The following is a 22,387-nucleotide window of genomic DNA, read 5'->3' as shown; positions in this document are numbered from 1 at the left end:
TATTTAAATCCTGTGTCAGCCTCTCTTTCTGGTGTTGCACTGGAGGCAGTTGTTCATGGCAGAATGATGTTCTGGTATGGACAAATTCTCTCTGGAGACTTGCAAAGCAACTAAACTCATTTGAACTGCATCCTGTAAATATCCCTCTTTGATTTGACACAGTTCATGTAGACGTAGGGTGGGCAACATACAGCCCATGGGCAGCCCACTCCACACTCCCACCAGCACCCACAGCCTGGCCCCAACCAGCACATGCAGCTTCTGGTGCAGAGGCAGCCAGGTGCTGCTCTGCTCCCCCCACCTCTAGTGACAGCTCCTGCTCCTGATCTTGTCCTTGCCGCACCATGCTGTGCTGTGCCACACCAGGTGGCTTCAGTCGGCTGGCTCCTGCCCCAGCATGTGAGGCTCCAACTCCAGTGCACAAAGCTCTGACTCCAGCTCCCGGCTGCCTTCTGGTGAAGTTGCAATCACAGCCCCACATGCTGGGGCAAAGCCACCCAGCTGAAGCTGCCTGCCCAGAGCAGCACAGCACAGCACAGCACAGCAAGGAAAAGAGCAGGAGATAGAGGTGGGGGGAGCAGAACAGTGTCTGGCTGGGCTGGGCCACAGGCACCAGTGGGGTGGCCTGCCCTATTGCAAGTGGGTGGGGCTCAACCCCATGCTGAGTGCCACAGGGGCAATGCAGCCCACACCACTGGGGCAAGTTTTGCTGCATGCACCACCTGTTTCCCCTCCCTCCCCTCACCCATGACAGGTCCCCAGGACCTAGCTCCCAGGCACCCCCACCCCACACACACACACACACACACACACACATCCCCCCCAGAAACCTAAGCTGTCATCACCCAGCAACCCAGCCCCATAATCCCAGCCTTGCCCACCCCTCCCACTCCTGAACATTGCTCCCAGTCCACCTGTAGCCCCATAGGGAGTTTTAGTGAGTTGCTGAGGGGGGTGGTCCTGACCCAGCCCACAACAGCTCATCCAAACTCCCCATGTGGCCCAAATAACTGCCCACCCCTGATGTAAACCATGCTGATCAAACTATATAAATAATAATGATCTCACTTGGGACCTCAGCCAGGTTCAGGCAATGAAAAGTTAGGGGCTGATGGTCAGGTTTTGTCTGGCTGCTGCACAGGTGCTCGGGATGGGCAGGAAATCACAAGAAGTCTCTTTCCTTCAGGTCTCTAAGTGCCTGGTGCCAGGGCAGTCACCTCCTTCTCCATCCAATCCATATAAGAACCACCCCCAAGACCAGCACCCTGGATTCACCCCACCTATATAGCAGTCAGCACACTGCATTCCTCTCAGGGATGATCCAGTTTATATATCCCTCATGTTGAACTCTGTGTTCTAGGCAGGATTGTGCTTCTCAGGAGAATACGTCTCCAGCTGCAGACACTGCTGTGACTCCAGGTTGTGTAGAGATATAGCTGAACTAGCCTTTCACTAGCTACTTTAGTGCGAGTTCTCCTGAAGTATAGTAGCTGCCACAACTGAGCTCTAATTTGTACCCCTTGCTGAGATTTTGTTCTTAATTAGGTGCATAATGTCCCTCAATAAAAAATAAATCAAGTAATGTGCTAATACAAAAAATGCTGTTCACTTTTATTTCACCTTCCATCCCTGGGTCTGAGAAAGTGCTTTGCAAATATTGAGCATAGCCTCAAAACAGCCCTGCAAAAGAGGGCATTTATTATTGTGTCCATTTTGGAAAATGAAGAAACACAATGAGAAAGGTTAATTAGCTTGCTTGTGGTTGCACAGGAAGTCCTTGTCAAAGCCACGCATGTTATTACTCTTATTGCTTGTTTACAGAGCAACACCATTTTTCCAGCTGTTTTTCAATCAGGAATGAAGACAAAGGTTCTGAACCTGACTCTTCTAAGGGCTGGTTTGGTGAGGAGTTTTATTGCCTGCCTTAGTTCAAGTCTCAGATATGATACATTGTAACATTTGGTTTAGGTTCTGAATCTGAAATGTTTACCCACAGTGGGTGACTTTACAAACAAGTGATCCCTGATTTCAGCTGCATAATCTGACAGTATTATGGAGGCTATCAGAACAGATATAGACATCATTGTGATTATTCACATGTATGAAATTTTGCATGTATTGTTTAAGCATTTTTGGATCAGAGGCTATAATTAGCAACAAATCTCTACTAGGTTTTATTTTAACTTCTTAAAAAAATGCTTACTGTAAGTAGCTTGAGTTACAGCGTTTTGAAAAAATTAAGGAAAAAAAAAGAGACTGTTCTCCCAAAACAACATGTGTGCTCCCCTGACTGCTTCAGTTAAATATTATTCCCAAAGCCATGCACATCACGACTGAGATGATTGGGGATGTTGGTATACTCAGGGAATGAAAAGACAGTTCAGCTGCACTGGCTTCTTTTCTACTGGAAACACCAGAGAAAAAGGCAAGCTCAATTTTTGTCCTTTACCTTTTGGCAAACATCCACAGGAAAACAAATTTAATCTCCCAGCTTTCAAAGGCTTGGGCGAGAAGTACAGGGTACAATAGATATATTTATAAGGTAGTTGTCCTCTTCAGTGACAAAAAAGGATATTTTCACTTGGTTTTGTTCCCCCTCTCCTAGTCCACAGTTACTTGTCATGCTACAGCTCAGTCTTGCAGATTCCTAAAACTCACCTTCAAATTATTTTTAAAGTTCTAATTTCACACCAACAAAAAGTCAGGATTCTGAGCCAGGATCGATGTGGCATCAGCTACCTAAACAGCAACATTTTTACAAACCCACTACAGTAGGTCCCTTAGTCCCCGCCTGTGAGTCATAGCAAATTCAGCTCTGCAACAAGTACACAGAAGAGAGAGATGAAATATAAGAAGGCATGTGATGTAATCTGCCAGCATGGGAAGGTACAGTCCATAACTATTTTATTTACTGAGGCACAGCTTGGAAACTAATGAATCTCATGGCTCTCATCCTCAGCTTGAAAATTCAAACTATAAGAAGAAGAAAAAAAAATCATCAGTAGGAATGCCTAGCATTTAAACACATTGTTTATTCGGGGATCTTTGCAGCAGAAACTCCAGAGCACTGCATTGAAGACAAGGATGCTAACAAACCTGATTTTCCCCCCTTACCTATAGGTTAGGCTTCTATCCATAGCTATACTCCTCTTCCAGTGGCTGCAGAGAAATGGTGACATTTTTCAAAATCCCTTGATTTCCACAAATGACAGGAAGGACACCCGAGCTCCATTTTTCTAACAGGCAGCCTATTGTCAGAGCGCTGGAGAGGAAAGTTGCAATGAATCCCATCTAGTGACACTGCAGTATTTTTCTCCTCTTCTGCTCCAGCAAGAAAGTCCCACAGCATTAAACGTGATGCGCAGTTACGCAGCTCCATATTTCTAGATGAATCTCTCTACCCATTGCCATTTACAAAATAGACAATTGTTAAAGTAAAATAACCTGTGATATCAAACGTAAAGCATCAGAGCTGGCCTTAGGAGTGAGCAGCATGGGTAACCACCCAGGGCTCGGGGGTGGGGGTAGGAGGGACACACACATAGACACACACGCAGTAGTACACTCCCCCTGCCCTGCCCTGACCGATCCCTGCACCAAGCAGGAGGAGACCAGAATGCCCCCCTCCTCCTCTCACAGCCCCCTCCTCCCATCTCCAGCCACTGCTTTGGAGGAGCTGAGCCAAGTAGTGTGGGCAGCTTTGCCTCCCCATCAGACTGCACCCCATGCCCCTGCCCTCCTGCTTGTGCCTGTAACAGTGCTACTGACTTGGGAGTATGGGGGGCGGGAGTGCCAAAATACAAATTCCCCCAGGGTGCCATTTTCCCTAAGGCTGGCTCTGCAAAACATACAGCAAAGAGTAGGCCCACAAAATAAATCACAGCTTTATCCCCAAAGCAATAAGAAATCAATATGATGTTAGAACACTGGCCATCACAAACTTAATCTCAATTTACCTCATGACCCAAATCACCATTATACTATCTTTCTCCTTACTTTTTTTAATAATAAGACATCATTATAATGCTATGTATTATAGTACTGCCTAAGGGTGAACCAAGAATTGGACTCCGAAGTGCTGGCCTTGTGCAAACAGCCTACCACACAGTCCCCACCCGAGCAGCTTACAATCGAAATGAGCAAGACACAAGGTTGAGGATAAATTAAAACACACAAATGGAGTAAAAGATGCAATAACAGCAAATGAGATGATAAACCCATGGGGGGGGGGGGGAACGCTGCATGATAGTAGGCTAAAAGGAAAGAAAAATGAAGGGGAAAGAGACAGTGAAGGAAACAGGATAGGACAGGGGACCTGGAAGTAAAGGGGCAGATGTGAAGTGAAGCTGAGATGACAAAACTGTGAAGGAAGTAGAGGGAGAGGATTGGAGCAGACAGCTATTCAGCACTGGGCAGAGGAAGTCCACTAAGGCTATTGAAAGTTCTCTGACTGTTCAAAGCTGGCTGCTGCTGCAGCTGTCCCCACGAGCTAGTCTCCCTGGCTCTTCAATTTTTCAGTGGTGCTGCACAAGGATAAAATTGAAGTAACAGTAGAGCATCTGACCCATCATCTCCCTTGATCAATGTCATTATTCAAGAGCAGTTCACAGACTGATGGATTTCCAGGGCAGAAAGGGCCAGCTGCTTATCAAGTTTGATCTCCTGAATAACACAAGGCATAGAATTCCACTGTTCCCCCTGCATTGCACCCTATAATGTGTATTTAACTACCTGCCAGAAAAGCATGTAGCCTTGATTAGAAGGTATCAAGAAACGGAGTATCGTTCACTTCCCTGGGCAGTTTGTTCCAGTGGTTATTCCTCTTTGCTGTTGACAATCTGTCTCATTTCTAAGTCCTTTCTGCAGAATTCTCTTACCTTCTAAACTATTGTCGGGCTGGGCTCCTTTTAGTTAAATGAGTCAATAAGTTGCTGCAGCAAAACTAACTATGTCAGAAAAGAGAATTCCTGCAGGACAAGCAACACAGGCAGCCCTTTGTTAGCTGAGCATCTAGCCATACTTAAACTAAACAGCACACTTGAACAATGTGGGCATATTCTCTTGCGATCATGCACAATGTATGCCAACAACAAGAACATGATGCAAACTACCTTTCACTTTTACACGCTTTTACTTTTAGTAAGGCTCTGTCCGCAAAGTCCTTAAGTATCTGCACAACTTTAAGCTCATGGGGCACCTATACACGTGAATCAATGCTGCTCCAACCTGATGTGATTACAGTGCATCAGAGCAGACTCAATTAAATCGAGTTTGCTGGAATGTGATAGTTACCGTGCTCCAGCAGACTCCAAAGTAATTTGTATCAGTGTCCCTGCGCTGAAAAATGGTGCAGTACAAGAAGAGTTCCAAGAAATTCCATAGGACTTTTTATAACAAAAGAGCTTCAGCTTTTCTAAAGAAAAAATGGGCCTGATTCAGCTCAATATAGTCAATGAATGTGATCCATAATGTGGATTTAGTCATGAAGTAATATGAACAACGAAATTTTGGCTAGAGACATGGCTTAGAATTGAAAGGCTTACAAGAGCTTGAACTATGTTTTAAGTAATTTCTGCTAGTCCTACCATTGACTTTACAATAATGGTTTTGTTAGATATTCATACATTCTTTACATGGAATATAAATTGAAATTATTTTTTCAGTGCTAAGGGTTTCTACCATCATGTAATAAATATTATTAGTCCATTAGCAGACTGACTTGATAATTACTAATCTCCTTGGTAAAAAAAAAAAAAAAAAAAAAATGGTCGCACCTCATTAAGTTTATTTGCGAGCTAACTAAATAATCCATTTTGATATATTTCATGCTTGTATGCAGCATTAAGGGACTGATTGCTTTTCCCTTGGTTATTAATAGAGAAAAGCTAGTTTTACTCAGCTAGAATGACAATCTCACAGTCTCCTTAATTTAAGGTTGAGGTTAGGGTTGGGGTTGGGATAAAATAAGTGGTTAAAAAACAGTGTGAAACAGATTTTCACTGCTGATATTCCATAACGTCTGCTTCTGGAGAAGTTTGCCAAGGTGTCTGGGGTGAAATCCTGGCTCCACTGAAGACTGATGGCACAACTCCCAATGATTTCAGTGGTGCCAGAATTTCACTCCTGATGTTCAGGAGAGCGTGTATCTGGTGCCCTGTGCCTTAAAGCAGTGTTTCTCAGCCAGTGGGTCATGACCCAAAAGTGAGTCACAAGAATATTTGAAAGGGTCGCGAGCAAGTACCAGAAAACTGCATGACAGTTTGCATTTTTGCAGGCTGGCAGCATTACAGCATACAAGGGTCTGCTTGGGATAATTGGAGGCAGTGGGCGCATGTGCATCTGCATGCACAGACGCACACAGCCAGCATATAGCAAGGCTGGGTCATGGGAGCGGGGGTCCAGGGAACTGTCTGGAGGGCTGGGGGTGGGGGGGCGTGGGGAGTCTGTGTATGTGTGTGTGCGCATGCACACGCGCGCACGCATAAATGCCAGCATTGGGCACAGGGCTGTGGTAGGGCACAGGGAGAGAGGGGGGAAGGCACCTAGCACTTCAGTGGAGGAAGGGGGCAGGGGCAGTCCTTTATGGCAGGGAGCTGTGTGCCTGGCACAGAGCCAGTGCCCATACATGCAGGGGGCAGCACTCACTCCTCGGGCTCTGGTCCAAGCAAGAAGTGGGCAGCTGGGGGAGCAGAGGACTGTGGGTCAGGAGTGAGGGGCGCCATCATGGCCTGGGAGGGCAGGGGACTGTGGGTCAGGACAAGCCATCAATCTTGGCAAATGGGTCCCAGTACAAAACAGGTCGAGAACTACTACCTTAAAGTACCATTCAAAACAGGTTTTGTTGCATTTTGTTTGTTCTTTTCTATTCTTAATTTTCAACTTTCTCACCTGTTGCAAAATCATGATGAACAGAATAAGACAAAAATACTAGAAAATGGACAAATGAGAGTATTTCAAATACGCAATGAGGTTTTGATAAAAATTTCCTTTTTTTCCAGGAAAAAATTCTCAATTGAAAAACAGAAGTTGTTCCTGCCGCTCTAATTGTGCATGGTCTTAAAACTGGATATATCATTGATTGCTACTATTCTAAATCAATGATAAATCAATCAATAGCAATCACTGATAAATCATTGATTTATCATTCATTGCTACTATTTTGATTCTCAACATGTCTAAGATCATGTTGCTGTTGTCCACACAAACTTCTTGTGTATCATTATATAGACTTTAGTGAATAATATAATGAATATTATGAATGTATGCAGTCCTATACCCCTTCTGAAAGGAAACATTAGTCTAAGGATGGACCTGCATCCACTGCGGTCTAAGACAAAGCTCTGCTTGAGGAAAATCAGGCCATATGTCATACAAATGTGTGTGTGATGGATCCACAATAGAGTGAGTACTTGCATACCAAGAACTGATGTATGCAAAAAATCCCTGTTATTCTGAAAATCTTGGGCATATTTATATAATAGAAATCATAGAAAAAGAGGACTGGATGAGATCTCCAGAAGTCATCTAGTCCAACCACCTGCCTGAGGCAGCATCATCCCTATGCAAACTATCCTATACAATCCATAATCTAAACTCCTCATAAGACTAACACAACACAAAACATAACACCCTAACCTGCTACAGGTGAAGCAGGGGAACCATAGTAGCCAGTGTCCTGCTTCTGTAAAGGGTTGTTAATATATGCTTGAGAGATCCTAGGTAGCAGGCCACACCCCCACTACAAAGGAAGGCAAAAACCCATACAGTCCATACCAATATGACCAGGAGGTAAAATTCCTTCCTAACCCTAAATAATGCCTAGGTATCTATGTACATCTGTACAGCCACTCTGTGACCTATTTGCACCAATACAATCAGATTGCACCATAAGGCTGTAGTTCCGTTGTTGAAGGGATGTGGGATTTTATCTGATTTGTTGATAACCTTTTCTGGGAGGTTTTAAATGTGGGGTTGAATGAATAAAGGGAGATGGATCTGGTCTGTCTGATACTGAGTCACTTCCCTAGGGCTGCTGCCTCCAATTGCTATTAAAAGTGTCCTGGAAAGGTTTATCTTTTTCTTTCTTCATTTTTTTTTTTTTTTTTTTTTTTTACATTGGGCATGTGCCTTGTTTTTTTGCTCCTTTTTGATTAATGATGAAGGGTTGAAAGGTTTTTCCAGGGATGGAGGGTATATGTAGGCACCAGTGTATGCAAATCTGGTCTCTCTTTTTCTGATGAGTCTCAAAATAGGTGTGCCATGAACTCTCACGCTGTAATTGAAGGGGCTGAGTTGCTGATCATTAACAAAGGTCTTTCTCCTCCAAAGCATTTATTAGTCACTGATGTTAAATAGATGGTTGATAGAAATTCTAATGTATAATATAAATGGAAGAGAAAGAAAAGTGGGGGAGAGAGAACTGATTCTTCTTACATCAGAGAAAAAAAAATTTAAAAAGAAACTGCCTCATTTTTCTTTGCAGGTCGCATTTAAGGACAATGGAGCTGAGGGCACTCATCCATCAGGATCACATCCAAGACAGAAAGGAACTTCAAAGCCTAATGGGCAGCCTAGAAGTAAACAGGCATAAAATAATACATTCTTCAGCTATTTAGCCAGGGAAACCTGTGACCATTTCCATTTTGGCTGAATTAAATTTTAAGGCAGCCTCCTATAGTTAGGTATCTACTTAAACTTCAGTTTTGTGATTTTCATGGAAACTGTGAAAAATGGCGATTTCTGTGATCACTGTGAAAAATGGCATTTCCTGGTATTTTGCATGGAATGGCCCCCAAAAATTAAAAGCTTAGCAGAATACAAAGAAAGTGTGGCAATACCTGGAGCAATAGAACACGTGGTTTGAGAGAGAGCTACTGAGAGGCTGAGCTAGAGATGTAGACTCAGTGAAGGAATCAGACAGGGAAACAAAAGGGTTTGGGCGCCATCTTTTAGGAAGCCAGATGCAATGCTAGAGCAATACTGAAGTCTGAAGATGAGTGATTGGCCTCAGCCAATCAGCAGCAAGAGGTGGGAGTGCCAAGACCCCTCAGCCAATCAGTTGTGAGGAGGCCTCACTGCAAAAAGACCAAAAAATTGACCCTACGTGCTGTGAGCAGCCTGCAAAAAACCCTTTGATTAGTTGCATTTTAGGTAGGTCCCTACCTACAGTCTGGACAGAAGAATTAATGCAGCAAGAATCCTCAGAGGGGATCCTCAGAGACTTAGATATCTCTATATTCAGCAATGGAAGCCAATGTGTGAGTATAGAGGACACTTGCTATGTTTGTAAAACAGACTGCAGACTCTCCAGCCACTTTTCCAGGCACAGAGGCCTCCATTCTAGCATGTGTTTTCTATGTAAAGTGAGCTGGAAATTCCCTAAGGTCACAAGAAATCTGTCTACAATGCCAATAAGATTCTGCACCCACACTGGGAGAAGTGTACTCTAGCAGAAAGATAAGCAAGGCAGTAGAGAGGCTTTGCAAGCCACATCTCTTTCCCCTAATACTGTTGCATCCACACTCTGACTCGTTAAGTGTGTAAAATCATCCCATCGCCCTTTGAAATGACTCTGGGTGTTTCTTGCTGTACTCACTAAGTCCTAAGGTGGCCAGATGGTAGGCTTATGCTAAGTGGCTAAGTGTGATGATGGCTGCCTGTTTTTCTATGCTGTAAATCTACTGCAAGTTTATATTCAGACCCCTGTGACTTTGAAAATGCCTGTGCTCTGATTGATCAGTTTAACACCACCGTGAGTAAAGACAAAGGATAAAAAGGTAAACATATAGTGGATGCCACATCATAGAAAAAGAAAAAGATGGGGCCTGGGTCATGAAAGCTACTGATATTCATCAGAGTGGCAGGAATGTAAATACCACTTAAGAGATTTTTCCAGGTACAGGCTAATCTGCAAGTGAGCTAAAACTAAAGATAGCCTCTCCTTGTACACACCAGATTGGTTATTGTAGAAGATAAATTACCACAGTATATGTAAGCTGCTCTGGGTCCAGTTTTCAGCACACACAAAGAGGTCAGTTAAGCATAATTTTCTGGTAAGTGAATGTGACCAATGCCAATAACATAGGAAAGAAGGACAAAGGACTGCAAAAAAAGAACAGCAACATATAGCGCACCAACCCAAAGCCACATCATTATAAATAATTAATGTGCCCTGTTCAGACCTTTCCAACCTCTTCCTTATCATGACAAGACTAACTCCATGCAAGTTAGCATGCTAGACTTGCAGACCTGCCAAGTTACACATATCTTACATGGCCTTTGCATTTGACAGCCCCACGACACCTTTCCACAGCTCAGGTAAAATCTCAGGCACAGACAGGACAAAGAATGTTGTTTGATCAGGAAGACATAAGTTCAAGGCTCACATCTTTCCCAGGTTGCCCTTGATATTTTAGCAGCTCACAACCTTTGATCCCCAACCTTTGAATCAAAAGTAAATCTCCAAAATAACAGATCAAGTCTGATGCCTATGGTCAGACTTGCAGGAATACTATACCAAATCCCTGTCTGGTTCCACTGTCTGTAATATTGCTCTACTCATGGGCCACAAGCTGCTCCAAAGGCCAGAATAAACACACTCCAATATTCCCAAACTCAATATGCTGCTGCTATATCATAAATAGTTACCTATCTCCTTGGTATCATACACGTGCAGCCATCCAGAGAATGGCTCCACCTGGAAGATAAAACCCCACTTCTCCTACATGTTGACCCTAAAACCCAAGAAGTAGTAGCCTGTACAAACCTGACCTCCATTTTAAATAAGGACTCACTAGGAGACTGAGGACATTTATACTAGGGGTGTGCCAAGCGCACTATATTTTATTTGGATTTAGAGTCAGAAAGAATTCAGGGACAGTGATTCAATTCATTGATTCGGATCACTGTCCTGATTCAAGTCATCCAAATCCAAATCTGAAGATTTGATGCAGATTCAGAGAATCAGCAATTCGGCCATAGACACAGCTTTAAATGTTTTTTCTACATACCTCGAGGTACCAGGTGCAGCTCATGAAAGTTGAGATGGTGGGGCAGATGGAGCATCCCACAGGAGCATGAAGGGATCCCCCTCACCCCCTTCCCAGACCCAGGAGGCACCAGTCACTGAGTTGGGGGGCAAGGAAGTCCCCCACACGCTCTGCAGCAGATCCGGAGTGCTTCTGGTCCACTTCTGGGTACACCACCAGGAGTGCTGGGGACCCCTCCATGCTCCCGTGGGATGCTCCATCCACCCCACCATCTCAGCATTCACGAGCCACCTGGTAACTTGAGGTATGTAGAAAAAAACGTATAAAGCTGTGTTTATGTCTAATCTCTCCAAATTGATTCAGAGGATTCCAATTCGATTTGGAGAGATTAAAGGGTCTCCTGATTCGATTTGGATTTGGAGATTTGGCCGCAGAATTGGGCTGAATCTCCGCTGAGTCGAATCAGTGACCAAAGCTTCACACAGCCCTAATTTATACACGTGCTCTAAGAGAGGTGGTTGGGGGGGGGGGTGCTTTAATTACAGCGGCTCTGAAAGCTGCTCTAATTAAAGCACGCAGAGCACCTCATGTATCAGCATCCCCATGCTGAAAAATGGTGATGAAGATGCCTTAAGTAAAGCTCATCAAACAAGCTTCAGTTAAAGCACCCCCCACTACCATTATTACACAGGACACTGGAGTGCAGTAATTACAGCTCATCAGAACAGCATCACTGCATGTATAGAGACACCCATTATGCCTGTAGTAATTTAAGAGGTAGCCAGATTAGAATTTCTTGGAGAATAGATACCTTGTGCATTAGAGCTAATAAGATACTTAGTCTCTCAATCACCAGTTTGAATCTGTTCCGTTCCCAAATACTGGTGTTTGGTGCTCCCATATGACAAGTTAGGTTGCTCTCGATTCTGGCACCCATGTCATATTCTCATCCCCTGATGCAGACAGCACAAAGCAGCCAAGCAGAGACTTGAGCCAAGGTGCTAGAAATGCCAGCTACCACTAATTTCAGTATCTTCCCAGTCAGTAACATGTATCTCACTCAATAGATAGCTCCAAAAGTGTAGTACTGTACAGCCAACCTGGGCAAAATGAATGCAGTTCCTGTAATACCAATGATACGTTTATAAATTTTATGGGTACGTTTATACTGCAGTCCAGAAGAGTGACTACTGCATGTGTGGACATGCATGAGCAACCTAACTTGGATGCTGTAATACCTGCAGTGACACAGGCTCCAGTGAGAGTTGCAAAAAATCAATGCAGGGCTCTGAGTAAGCAACTAAAGCCCATGCTTCCATGGCTAAGTTTTTACTGCTATCTCAGTTAACTTGCTTAAAGCTAGCATGCAAGACATGCAAGAGATTCCCAACTTCTCCCAGAACTGTCTTGACAAAGCATAGGAGACAAGGTGTGGGAACCATGGAGTGTTGCCAGCTTATAAATTATTACATCCCTACAGGCCTGTGCTCCTGGTGCAGTTCCTAGACTTTGCTTAAAACAGGGTTTAGCAATCTACACCCCTTGGGCTGAATCCATCCTGCAAAGTGAGGTGATCCTGCCCGCTACCATGACGGAAGTAATCCAGGCCAGGATTAAGCCCACCGATTACTACCCCATGGTCCTAGTCCATGTGGGTACTAATGATGCAGCCAGGAGAACCCCCGATCACCTGATGATGGACTACAGTGCTCTGGGTGGCGTGCTGAGGAAATTCGGTGCACAGGTGGTATTCTCTTCCATCCTACCAGTGAACGGACGCGGAAGACGGCATGAGAACTGCATTAGAGAGACCAATTGGCGGCTTCGGCAGTGGTGTCCCAAGGCAGGCTTCGGCTTCCTGGACAACGACTCACACATCACGACGAGGGACATGCTCAGTTGGGATGGGTTTCACCTGTCCCCCAAAGGTAAGCGTGTGTTTTCTTCTAGGTTGGCGGATCTCATCCAGCGGGTTTTAAACTAGGCTCGTTGGGGGGAGGGGAAGATGAGGCCGAGGGAAGCTGTGGACCACCAAACCATGTGGCACCCACAAGGACAGCCCAGCCTGAAGAAGGAGAACATTGGGAACCTGCAAGCCATGGGACGGCCAGCAGTACAGCACAGGTAAGCAATAAGCAGGTAAGAAATAAGGGGACCCTTGGGATTCGGAGCTGGGGGGCAGCAAAGGCACCAGTCACAGGGCTAAAGTGCCTATATACTAATGCTAGGAGCATGGGGAACAAGCAGGATGAACTAGAGCTCCTGCTTGCAGAAAACACCTATGACTTAGTAGGGCTAACAGAAACCTGGTGGGATTCGTCCCACGACTGGGCGGTACATATTGAGGGTTAAAGGCTGTACAGAAAGGACAGGGTGGGGAAAAAAGGGGGAGGGGTTGTGCTCTATGTCAATGATCAATATACATCAACCCTCATCAAGACAGAATCGAAGGATGAGGAAGTAGAAGCATTGTGGGTTAGGTTACATGGGGGGCAAGGAGAAAGGGATTTGGTGGTAGGGATCTGCTACAGACCCCCACACTAAGGGGAAGAACTAGATTTGGGGCTCCTGAGGCAGCTCTCAGAGACCATAAAAACTAAGGAGGCGGTAGTCATGGGGGACCTAAACTACCCAGACATCTGCTGAGAGACGCAGACAGCAAAGTCCCACCATTCACGCAGGTTTCTAACCTGTGTACAGAACCTCCACCTGACACAGGAGGTACACGGTCCCACTAGGGGGAATGCCTTACTGGATCTGGTATTGGCAACGGGGGATGATATGGTAGGGGACCTACAGATCGGTAGCCATCTGGGGGACAGTGATCACCTAATAATAGAATTCTTCATAAGACATCGAGTGGGTAAGGTAAGTAGTAGGGTGAAAGTGCTAGACTTAGGAAAGCTGATTTTAATGAACTTAGGCGATTAGTCAAGGACGCACTGCAGAGTAGGAATTTTGAAGTGATGGGAGCCCAAGAAGGGTGGCTGTGCCTTAAGGAAACGATCCTTCGGGCAAAAAGGGAGACAATCCCAATGCAAGGAAAAAGAGGGAAAGGGGCCAGGAGGCTTCCTTGGCTGACCAGAGAAATCCAGGGCAGCCTATGGGCCAAAAGGGGAGCACATAAAAAGTGGAAACAGGGAGAGATCACCAAAGAGGAGTATACCTCCTCTGCTCGCGCTTGTAGGGAGGCAACTAGACAGGCCAAAGCTACCATGGAGCTGAGGATGGCATCCCAAGTAAAGGACAACAAGAAATTGTATTTTAGATATATAGGGAGTAAAAGGAAGGCCCAGGGAGGAATAGGACCCCTGCTAAATGGGCAGAAACAATTGGTGATGGACAGCGGGGACAAGGCTGAACTCCTAAATGAGTTCTTTGCTTCAGTGTTCCTAAGAGAGGGGCACGACAAGTCTCTCACTGGGGTTGTAGAGAGGCAGCAGCAAGACGCCAGACTTCCATGCGTAGACCCTGAGATGGTGCAGAGTCACTTGGAGGAACTGGATGCCTTTAAGTCGGCAGGCCCGGATGAGCTCCATTCGAGGGTACTGAAGGCACTAGCCAATGTCATTGCACAGCCACTGGCAGCAATATTTGAACGCTCGTGGCGCACGGGCCAAGTCCCGGAGGACTGGAAAAGGGCCAATGTGGTCCCCATTTTCAAGAAGGGGAGGAAGGAGGACCCGGGCAACTATAGGCCAGTCAGTCTCACCTCCATCCTTGGCAAAGTCTTTGAAAAAATTATCAAGGCTCACATTTGCGAGAGCCCGGCAGGACAAATTATACTGAGGGGAAACCAGCACGGCTTCGTAGCAGGCAGATCAAGTCTGACTAATCTAGTCTCTTTTTATGACCAGGTTACAAAACGCCTGGATACAGGAGGAGGGGTGGATGTCGTATACTTAGACTTCAGGAAGGTCTTCGATACAGTATCCCACCCCATACTGGTGAACAAGTTAAGAGGCTGTGACTTGGATGACTACACAGTCCGGTGGGTGGCAAATTGGCTAGAGGGTCGCACCCAGAGAGTCGTGGTGGATGGGTCGGTTTCGACCTGGAAGGGTGTGGGCAGTGGGGTCCTGCAGGGATTGGTCCTTGGACCGATACTCTTTAATGTCTTCATCAGCGACTTGGACGAGAGAGTGAAGTGTACTCTGTCCAAGTTTGCGGATGACACAAAGCAATGGGGAGAAGTGGACATGCTGGAGGGCAGGGAACAGCTGCAAGCAGATCTGGACAGGTTGGACAAGTGGGCAGAAAACAAGAGAATGCAGTTCAACAAGGAGAAATGCAAAGTGCTGCACCTAGGGAGGAAAAATGTCCGGCACACCTACTGCCTAGGAAATGACCTGCTGGGTGGCACGGAAGTGGAAAGGGATCTTGGAGTCCTAGTGGACTCCAAGATGAACATGAGTCGGCAGTGTGACGAAGCCATCAGAAAAGCCAATGGCACTTTATCGTGCATCAGCAGATGCATGACGAATAGATCCAAAGAGGTGATACTTCCCCTCAGTCGGGCGCAGGTCAGACCGCAGTTGGAGTACTGCGTGCAATTCTGGGCACCGCACTTCAAGAGGGATGCGGATAACCTGGAGAGGGTCCAGAGAAGGGCCACTCATATGGTTAAAGGCTTGCAGACCAAGCCCTACGAGGAGAGACTAGAGAACCTGGACCTTTTCAGCCTCCGCAAGAGAAGGTTGAGAGGCGACCTTGTGGCTGCCTATAAGTTCATCACGGGGGCACAGAAGGGAATTGGTGAGGTTTTATTCACCAAGGTGCCCCCGGGGTTACAAGAAATAATGGCCACAAGCTAGCAGAGAGCAGATTTAGATTGGACATTAGGAAGAACTTCTTCACAGTTCGAGTGGCCAATGTCTGGAACGGGCTCCCAAGGGAGGTGGTGCTCTCCCCTACCCTGGGGGTCTTCAAGAGGAGGTTGGATATGCATCTAGCTGGGGTCATCTAGACCCAGCACTCTTTCCTGCTTATGCAGGGGGTCGGACTCGATGATCTATTGAGGTCCCTTCCGACCCTAACATCTATGAATCTATGAACCAATGTATGATCTGGCTTACAGTGGCACTTAGGGGTAATTGGCAGCTTTCACAGCAAAGGAGGAAAATGAGCGATCTGGTGAACCAGTAGCATTCAGTAGCATACAGTAAGAGGAGGAATCAAGAGCAAAGGATACAGCAGTGGCTGGAATCCAAGCAACCTTAGGGCCAGGCTGTGTTACATCAGCCCACCATTGGTAAAAGGTGGCCAACCCCCGATTTAAACGATATTAGTGGACATTATAGTCAAAGTGTATTGGACAGATCAGGGCTGTAGTTCATTGCAGTCTGAGCTTTGGCTACTAAACTGCAATAAATTACATAGGATTTTTCCCCAAAAAAATATTATATGTACATCTAAACAAGTGTTGTCCCAAGACAAAGCTAGTTTGGCTCTTTATGCTAGTCACGTTTTCTACTTTAATGATACTTCAAATATGAATCCAACTACTCAACAATGTGGTGTGAACAAGACTGATGGTCCCCATCCTCCTTATTTATCCATGAATGCAGCTGTCCCTCCATGTTACATGCACATTTATACGCATATGAACCAGCAAGGCTGATGGTTCTCCTGATCAGGAAACTTCTGGTAAAAGCAGACTCCAATTAAAAGTGGTTGAAACATGAGAAATTCCCCTATTTTTCTGTCCATGAAAAAGTACTACTCTTCTAAAAAGTTAATTAGTTTCCTGTGTCCTAAAAGGGCCGCATGTGTAGACATGTGATGTTTACTGCAGAGAGAATTGGTCTACTCTGCAGTAAACATCTCATGTAGACACACCATTAAGTATGTATGTGGACCTACCAGCTCTGTCTGCTGAGTTAACTTTAGGAATTATTTCACTATTCCTTCCATTAAACTATTTAAGCACTCCTAAGATGGTCCTATGTCTTTCCAGAAGAACCGCTACCCTATCAGAACTCCCATGCCAAGCACTTCAATTTGTTTTTCAGCAGAAGATTGTGTCCCAATACTATGGACATATGTTACCAGAACAGCCTGTCAAGCACTTTCTCCATTCCCTACTATCAATACCTGCACCATACAAAGTCATATGTTATAAGATTCCTTTCTGTGACTTGCATGTCGAAAACCAAGCCCATGTATTGATTTCCAGGGACTGGTCAGTGCAATGCAATATTTTAATTTCATAAATGTTCACTAATCTGTTTGTACTTAAATGGACTCTACCAGTATGCAAACAAAGAAAACTTGATGAAAATAATGCAACTACATTTCCTCTTTACGAAACAGCAGAAAAAAAACCTAGAGAAAAGATTTGATCTCTAAAGAGATGAATTCAAGTAAAAGACAAAAGAAGCTTGGTCAATTTAGCTCATGCAAGTGAAGGCTAAAAGATGACTTGATTACAAGGTACAAGCGCCAGCGTGAGGAAGAAGATGGCTGTTTAATATCTAAGAGAAAGAGACATAATGAGAAGCTGTTGGAAGCTGGAACTAGAAAGAAGGTGCAATTTTCTAACCATGACAATAATTGATCATTGGAACCACTTAAGAATGTGATGTATTTTCCATTACTTGAGCCTTTAAAATAGAGAGTAGGAGCCAGCTCCTACTCCAACTAATAGCTTGTAAGTGCTATTCTATTCCATCCTGCTTCAGTCCCGAAAAAAATACTAACACATCTATTTTTGTACCTTCATCTTAGTCATAAACCTAAATCACCACCCTTTGTGATAGCAGTTTTTCAGGGGCTTGAGTGGTATAAAACAAGTTTGCACTTGCACACCTAGACACCACTTAGAAGTTGAATAAGGTGGCATAAGAACCTGTCCAGGATCTCTTCCTAAGAAAAAATATGTAGTATCTGAACCAAGTGTTGGGTCTGACACAGAAATGTTTGGTAAATGTTTTCTAGCCTGCATTATGCAGGAGGTCAGATTAAATTAACATAATTGTCTCTTCTGGTTTTAAGGTCTCTGAAAACCTTATTATAATTACAGTGTTTCAAGAAAACCTAATGTTTGATATATGACCACCCTGCTAAATGCCGTCTCTATATCTCAAATTAATCAAACAGCATGGTACCATCAGGGTGTCATGCTGCTCATAGACATCGTCCTGAGTGGTTGAGATGACCTACCATTTTCATTCCAATTTCTTCCCAATGGCCAGCATAATAGATGCATATTTTGCAAGGATACTTCCATGCCTACAGAGATTCATACCTCTGTTTAATGTTGAATGCATTGATATTGTCGTTAAAGCCATAATCACTTGTGAACATAAGAATAAAACAAATTCTGTTTTTAAAGAATATCATACAAAAGGATCAATATGACAGATATTTTATAACCTCTGTTAAGGTATAACACAGTGGTTTCTGAAGATACAAATTTGGTCATCATTGTGTTATTCTGTTCTAAAAATTAATGTGTGTGATGCCCCAATTATAATACAACAATTTTACTATTAAAAACAAAATAAATCCATATACATTCTTATTTGCATGGTCACAAAATTGATTCATATCACACCTTCCAGCACATAGTAGCTGGGATGAAAACTAGTTGCAGGTCCACCTATTCTTCATCTTCATTCCTTATTGCTATCAATTATTGGCAGATTTCTACATAGACAACATTATCATTCCAACCTGCAATCTATCCACCACAGTTAATTTACTTGGTGAAAAAGGCAGCTGACTAGCAGTATAAAGTTGCATAAAGACAGACAGCATAAAGTTGACTTGTTAATAAATGTTAATTCAGTTACAGGTGTGTACTTGGTAGCTGTGTTGGTCTGAGACAAAAAGACATACAAAAAACTAGAATTCTTGGTTCCAAAATTATACCTTTTATTAGACCAACTGGAAAATGGCATGAAAATTGTCCTTTTCTGCGTGCTTTCAGGATCAAAGTCCTTTTGTCAGACTCTGGGAAAAGCGTAGATGGTACAAGATGGTAAAAAGTCCCCATAGGTAGGAAATTTCATTTTTGCACAGAGGGAGATGAAGATGGAAGTCTATCCCTCTGGGTCCATGACAGTGTCTTTGTGAGCTGTGTTAAACAGCTCTTTGATGTGTTGATCAGGTAGAATTCCTTCCCTGGAGGTGTCTGATGAAGGGACTTTGATCCCGAAAGCTTGCAGAAAAGGACAATTTTCTTGCCATTTTCCAGTTGGTCTAATAAAAGGTATCATGTTGGACCCAAGAATTCTAGTATTTGTATGTCTTTTTGTCTTAGACCAGCATGGCTACCAAGTACATGCCTGAAACATGGAAGATGCCAAATTTTAGCCGATTTTGGGTTTTAAACTTCACTGCAGAACAACAAGGAAGTTTTGCGGTTTTTTTACCTCCCTGCCTCCCATCTGACACCTTCAGGGAAGGAATTCTACCTGATCAACACATCAAAGAGTTACTCAACACAGCTCACAAAGACACTCTCATGGACCCAGAGGGACAGCTTTCCATCTTCAGCTCCCTCTGTGCAAAAATGAAGTTTATTTCCTACCTATGGGGACTTTTTACCATCTTGTACTGTCTACACTTTTCCCAGAGCCCAACGAAAGCTTTGATCCTGAAAGCTTGCAGAAAAGGACAATTTTCTAGCCATTTTCCAGTTGGTCTAATAAACGGTATCATATTGGAACCAAGAGTTCTAGTATTTGTATGTTCAGTTATATAGCATGTTTGGTTGTGAATATCATTACACCTCTGCCCCACTGGCATTGATGGTGTGGATATAAGAGTTACTTTGTAATGAAACAAAGTTAATCTGCTGTGGTTTAGAGACAAAAAACAATTGAAAAGCTATGCAAATTATAAGTCTGCTACTGTGATATGTTTTTCATATACCACCTGACAAAATCATTCTATGCATTTTTATCAAATAGATTCTCCTTGCTCCACCAAGCCAGGCCCTTAAAACTTCATATAAATATTTTATGCGGTAGAACTATTCCATACACGGTATATCAGTGCTTCCAAACATCCAAATGCACTCTACCCTAAGGACAACCTTTATGATATTGTAGATTCTAATATTTCAACAGCCACAAAATGCCAAGAACAGTTAAAGATGGCAAATCACCAATTTTTTTCACCTACAAAGAACACAGACATTGGTGATCACCAACCAGCCTTCCATTCTGCAGGTAATCTCCAACAGGTCCAATTTGTTTTCATTCTATATCAGAACAAAGAGCCATAATTTCAATATATTCCAGGCAATTGCATTTCAGAGAAGTTTCAGCTAAAAGCTCTCAACAAATTTTGGTTGAATCATTTTGTTTTGATGATGAAGACCCAGGATATTAAGTAATTATTTTTAAAAATTACCTTCACCAAAATATAAAACTACACACAAAACAACTTAAAATTTTAAAATGGAAATTTTGTCAAACCCAACTCATTCCCACAATACACTTACATTCTGACGAAACTACATTTCTGATTAAACTATTTCCTAGTGAAATTCTTTTGAGTAATTCCATGCACAAGATTTTGCATACAAATGCAGATCACATAAAATGCTTACTTGAATTCACAGCTCATGAAAAGTGTGGGACAAGTAAGTATCAATATAATTAAAAATAATATTTAACATACAACTTAAAAACAAACACAGCAAAAAAGAGGTATATAGAGTTTTCCTCAGCATGTTATCCCAGTTTACAGTGTCAACCAATTGTTTGAAAGACATTCAACTGATACGCTAAAGCTCTATGACTCAGAACTTGGAAAAAAAATCACCTATTACTCTTTCTAATTTGGTGCCTTTGTGTACTCTTTATTTTCTAAGCTATTCTTTGTAGCAAACACATCAAAAATATTTTTATTTCTTTTATATTAATTCAAAGGCCAGCTACCTTTGTCTGGCCATACAGCCAGTCTGCTGCTGGAAACCCATAAAAAATGAATGAACTAAGGCAGCAGTCTGGAAACTCAGCATCAATTTTTTGCATCACAAATGGACTAAACATCTAGAACTAGGTCCTCAGCTGTTGAAAAAAAAATCAACATGGCTCTTTTGACTTAAGCTTAAAATACATCAATTTACAGGAAAAGAGCTACTCTCACACTATGAAATTGCTTGGGGTGAATATAAATGTTGAAAAAAAATGATCCTGATGGTTGTAAAGCTGCATGAACACAATTAATGAATACAACCAAAGCAACTCAGAAAGGTGTTTTGGCCTACAACAATATAAGAAGTGAGTAAGAAAAATTAACATGGGTTTGCACTGGTAGTTTTGCTAAAATATTCATGTTATGCTACTGGCTAGTGATGACTGTATCATCCCCATCTCCTATGTCTCCTGCATGAGGAACAGACATACTAGCACAAAAACCCATCCAAGAAACTCCCTGCAGCAGTAGTGTAACTAAGAAGGGTTGCAACCAGAAGTGAGGATGCAAAAATATTAGGCACTGCTGCTGCTCTCCTGGCTGCCAAGTCAACATCAACAGCTCAGCTGTGGCTGCTGCCCTGTCCAGGACACAGAACTGCTCATTATGCTTCCGCCCTGTGGTACAGTCAAAATGGTTACATTCCCTGTTAGTCTGCAAACCTGCACTCAGAAACACGTGTGCCAGGTATGGTTCTCCACATGTTCTGAATCTAAATACAGGCTCCTTTTTAGCTCTTCACCTCAAGAGCTGCCAATGCCTAAGCAACTCTTCCTTCAAGTTCCACTTCTACTCCTGAACTGCACTCCAACATAAATCATTCATTAGCATTCAAAACAGCACCTACAATGCAACCCACACAAATAAACACAATCGCTACCTTGGGAACAAATAGTTACTTTCCTCTCCAACTGCCAGGAGTTCTCTAAATATAACTATTTCTCATGATTCTTCCACACACTTGAGCACATTGTAAGCAAAACAATTTCTCTTTTTCCCAGAATAAAGGTGGTGGACACTAAAGTAGTGGCATTTCCCTGAGAACGTCCAGTAACCCCACCCCTTTGCAGGGTGGAGAGACTTGAGAATTGGCAAAGGAGATTGGGGTTTTTTTGGCAAGGATGTGGTTTTTGCCACATGAAAACTCACTTAAATATGGAAAATATATGTACCTATGGGAAGCAGAGGAAAATCATAGTTTGCTCATGCTCAGTAGAAACATGCTAGAATTTCACTGCTAAAATGTTACAGGAGGAATGGAAGTGCAGGCTGGGAAAGCCTGGGAGGCTGGAGAAAAGTGGTCAGACTTGAAGAGGAGAAAAGCCTGAGCACACTTCCCTTCAAAAGGTTGGAATACCACCCAAAATGTCTGAGTCTCACAATGCTCTTTTGCTAGCAAATGTCTATGAAGCCAACTCCAGAGAGGGCATCTTTCCCCCTAACGCTGGTCCACACTGAAGCTGGCAACC

The 22,387-nt window shown here is 43.5% G+C and overlaps 1 long non-coding RNA gene across 1 annotated transcript in view; it reads right to left on the bottom strand.

Moving 5' to 3' along the window:
* Positions 1–1,609: 1,609 nt before the first annotated feature.
* LOC132250162 (uncharacterized) overlaps positions 1,610–22,387 on the bottom strand; it is a 34,988-nt gene continuing 14,210 nt past the window's right edge. The window contains exons 3-4 of the long non-coding RNA XR_009461777.1: positions 3,115–3,262; positions 1,610–2,973 (exon numbers count right to left, since the gene is read on the bottom strand). This is a non-coding gene — a long non-coding RNA (uncharacterized LOC132250162). The remainder of the gene's footprint in view (positions 2,974–3,114; positions 3,263–22,387) is intronic.

The sequence above is a fragment of the Alligator mississippiensis genome, chromosome 1, assembly GCF_030867095.1.
Source record: "Alligator mississippiensis isolate rAllMis1 chromosome 1, rAllMis1, whole genome shotgun sequence".
NCBI classification, from domain to species: domain Eukaryota; kingdom Metazoa; phylum Chordata; order Crocodylia; family Alligatoridae; genus Alligator; species Alligator mississippiensis.
This window is presented reverse-complemented; position numbering and strand designations above follow the sequence as displayed.